Source organism: Triticum urartu, chromosome 4 (assembly GCF_003073215.2).
Source record: "Triticum urartu cultivar G1812 chromosome 4, Tu2.1, whole genome shotgun sequence".
NCBI classification, from domain to species: domain Eukaryota; kingdom Viridiplantae; phylum Streptophyta; class Magnoliopsida; order Poales; family Poaceae; genus Triticum; species Triticum urartu.
Window position 1 is genome coordinate 242,680,204 of NC_053025.1, and position 4,634 is coordinate 242,684,837.

The following is a 4,634-nucleotide window of genomic DNA, read 5'->3' on the forward strand; positions in this document are numbered from 1 at the left end:
AGATCCCATCTGGGGGCCTTTTCCGGCGATCTGCCGGAGGGGGCATCGATCACGGAGGGCTTCTCATCAACACCATAGCCTCTTGGAGTTGTCACGGCAGATGTCCTCATAGAAGGACTTAGTTGTGGAACCATTGTGACGAGGTTAGCTTAAAGGGGTTAAACAGGACAAAGGACATGAGGAGTTTATACTGGTTCGACCCCTTGCGGTGAAGGTAAAGGCCTAATCCAGTTTGAGGTGGTATTGCTAGGGTTTCGATTACCTGGGAGCGAATTCGCTTTGCCCGGCTTTCGATCTGTTGTTTCTTGCCCTAAGCCGCTGTCGGGTCGTCCCCTTATATACATGGGTTGATGCCATGCGGCCTACAGAGTCCCGACCGGCTCATACAAATGTGTCCGGCTTGGTCACTTATATCTTACATGCCTTACAATACAAGTCATACATACATGGCGGTTTACACTTATGGGCCTTAAGTCACCTTCGGGCTTGGGCCCCTTTAACAAGCCTATCTTATGAACCGCCATCTTCAATATACTATTGGGCTTCAAGGAGATGAACCGCCATTGGGATAAGCCGGCCCCTCCTAGGCGGGCCATATCCAATAGTCATATTCCCAACATTAGGCATAGGTTGATTTGAACTTTTTCATGTCAATCTTTAACACTTAGAAAAAATCCTTCTTTGTTTTCTTGCGAAATATTGTAACCCTCCATGACGTCACCTCCTGAAATTGCGGTAACCCGCCATGACGTCACCTATTATTAATTCCACATACGGCCTGAATCTTTGATGAATCTTTCTTTTTTAGTGAACCTCCAAAAATCGTGGCACCCGTGCCGTCACATGTCCATTTTCTTGTCTCCTCGATTCCCGCGCGTGCCACTTATCCCTTCAGCCTTATAAATAGGGCCATGGGTCCTCTTTTCATTTTCCCCCTTTTACCTTGTTGCCTTCTTCTTCCTCCTCGCGACGCTCCAGCATGCCCGAACTCCGCCGCCGTCGACCTTCGTCTCCTGCCTCGACTCCGGCCGTTGCATCACCCTGTACGAACCAGAACATCGCGGTGCTCCTCCGTTGTCCCGTCAGTGTTGGTGAGTCTTTTCTTTCCTCATAATATATCTGTCTTTAGGGTTTCCTTATTCTTTGGTGTTCATCACCGCCCCTCTTTCTCCTTCCTAGATCGTATATCTTTGATCCGAAAACAACACAGGCCTTACGCGATAGCTGTTTTAGCACTCGTTTTTGATATCAGACAATATCCTCATTGTAATAGATCTCCTCTGGGCACTCCCATTTTTCTGCTGCCGCCACCTTAGGTTTATATTTTATTTCCTTTTTCTGAACTGCCTCAGATCCAATCTTATCACTATAATCTGTAAAAACATGTTTGTCCCAACACTTAGTAGAATTTGCTCTGGTTAGATTTGGAATACCTGTACTGGTTATGGCGGCTTACATCACCAGCTTACCATTACCCATATATCATTAGGCCCCATTTAAGCTTCCATTCTGAATATGTACTATAGCTTTTACTTCAGGCTTAAAGGAATATATTAACTTAAACCGGCAAACCTTCCTTTTCTTTTAGGCTTCTTTGTTCACAGTGCCGCCAAAGACAGTCACTTCATGTAACTGGGTTCCCTCCATCGTCCTCGAGAACACATTGAAAGATTTTGTCAAAGTTGGGTACTTGCCAGTGAAAAATGTCATGCATTATCGCGCCCCTGCTCCAAGTGAAGAAAGACCTCAGCCCAAAGATGACGAAGTCATTGTGTTTACTGATCATATGAATCGGGGTTTCTCACCACCCGGTTCCAAATTTTTCCGAGATGTTTTGCACTTCTTTTAACTCCATCCTCAAGACATCAGACCTAATTCCATGTCAAATATCTGTAACTTTCAAGTCTTCTCCAAAGTGTATCTTCAAGAGGAGCCCAATATCGAACTCTTTAGGGAATTTTTCTATCTGAACCGCCAAAATGAGTTTACAAACGATCCCATCTTGGAACTTGGCGGAATCTCAATCTAACGAAGAAGAGACTCTATCTTCCCTTATGCTCGCCTGCCGAGTCACCCCAAGGAATGGAACCAGACATGGTTTTACTGCAAGGATACCTCTCCGACTGACGAGAATCCATTGCTGGGTTATCATACTGAACATCTTGACCTGAAACATAACCTTCCGGAAAAGCTCTCAGGCATTGAACGTAAAAAGCTTGCCCCCACAATTGCGAAGGTCAAGGCTCTGCTAGTAAACGGACTAACTTTCATTGATTTGGTCCTGTGCTGGGTCTCGTGGTGAATCATACCCTTGAGCCGCTGACCCGGCTTAATGTGTACTTATACATGCGGTATAAAGGATCCATTACGCCACAGCCCCTTGCGTTTAACAGATGATGCAATTACTGAAATGACAAAAACTCTTCTGAAATAAAATACAAAAGACTGCAGCAAAGTGGGTCTGCACCCTTTCTGCACACTTAACCCGCCGCCAAACGTGAGCTTCTTAACTTACTTTTCTTTCATCTCACCAGTCAGATATTGCACTAACTCAGTTTTTACTGTCTTTCACAGGCTAAATCTGATTTTTGGAAGGCAAACTATGACCATGAAGCCACCAAAAAGGCCAGAGCTACCAAGAGAGCCGCCAAGCCCACCAAGAAGCATAAGAAGAAACCAAGCACATCTGGAATGTTTGAGCAAGAAGATAGCTCTGAGTCGGAGGTAGCCCTTGACTCCCTTGGCACCTTTTTCAATTATCTTATTAACATTGACTGCTCTCAGGATGACACGGGGGCCAGCCAAGCAGTTGAACAAGAGGTAACCATTATTCCCTCCGGCTCGGCACCTTTGCCAAGACAGAAAATTCGATGAGTAATCCGAAAAGTAAGCTTTTCACACCCCTTAGCTCATTTGGATCCTCACTTTCTTTTGAAGCAACAATAACACGAGAGTCGGCGCCAGACTCAGAACAGCAGAGGTGAAGAGTTGTCCTCCGGCTTACCGAACACTCCAGTTCCACGAAAACTTCAAAACGAGGTCCTTTCAAGCTTAAATTCTCTCTATCTGCTGGCGGGTCTCATTCACTGGTCACTCAATTCTTCTGTTTCAAATTAGCAGGAGGTTTCCCGTTCTTCCTCTAGTGACTCATCCCAGACCCAGTTGCTGGCTTTCAAGACTGCCCCTGGGTAATAATACTTACTGATTGTTTAATACCTCTTTATACTCTTGTAATTATATCAACTTGTCACAACCCATGTAGTGGACAAGCAAAGCCTAGTAAGAAGGCAAAGGTGACCAAGCCAACTGAGGCGCCTGAAGTTGTTGAAACGAAACAGCAAGTCGCTGCACCCGAAGTCTCTGAAAAACATCCATAAGAGCTTGCCTCTGACGCTCCACCTGAAATTCATGACCTCTCCGTTTATCAGACCAATACTGATTCTTTGAACATTGAACCATCAAGCTTGCTTAAGCCGCCAGAGACTCATGTTGATGATGTTCTGATCACTAGCACCGGCTTTACAGAACTGGCAAATCCAACTATCTTAGCCAAGCACTTCGCCAAGCAGGAGGTTATTGAGAGGCGTAAAGTGAGGTTTGATGTCTCCCACTATGCACAACTGAGTAGCAGTGAAATTATGTCTGGCTACCTCAACCAAGTACACTCTAGCCGCGATCTTGAGATCGACATGGTGAAGCAGATGCATCAAAAGTATGAGGTATGACTTCCGGCTTTAAATACGTTCTATACATAATGCCAGCCCCCAAGTCTACTAGTTATGATGAGACTGAATATGCTGTAGACTTAGAATAATCCATAAGCATCTGTAATAGAATCCTTCCAAGGCCGGTTGTCATAGTTAGAATTAAACCGGATGTTTAAACAATTTAGCATTGCATCTGTAGTCCCCAAGGGCTGGTTTAATCAGCATGAATGAGCCAGTCCTATTTACCATTGTTTAAAAATGAAAGCTTATTTGTATAACCCCCATGAGCCGACTATGATTGTTTACAACACAACCGGGTCATCATAAAATAGTAGGAAGATACCAGCAATATGTATTAGCCCCCAAGTGCCAAGTATTCTTGCTTGCAAAGTGCTTGGGACTTATTCACATGAGCCATTTTGTATGAATAAATTTTCGGCAGACATTAGTCCCCAAGTGCCAAGTGTTCTTGCTTGCAAAAGACTTGGGACTTATTGTGTAAGCCTGATATGAACATGTTGACAACTCTGTGTTTTATACAGGCTGCTACTGCTGAACTTGAAGGACAATTGACTGATGCAAAGACACGGCTGGCAAATCAGGAATCTGAGACCCGGAAGGCTGAGTCAAAATTCCAATTCAGCATATCTGAGATGGAAAAACTGAAAAACCAACTTTGACACAAAGAGAAAAACTTGGGTTGAAGAAAAGACTGCTTTGATGCACCGAGCTGAGAAAGCAGAGGCAGCTCTTCAAGAGGTGACCACTGAGCTCACCGGCTTAAAACACCGTGTATCTCAGATGGCATCTGCTATCTTTGGTAAGTCGCCTAACTGTCCATTGATAACCCACAAGTATAGGGGATCGCAACAGTTTTTGAGGGTAGAGTATTCAACCCAAATTTATTGATTCGACACAAGGGGAGCC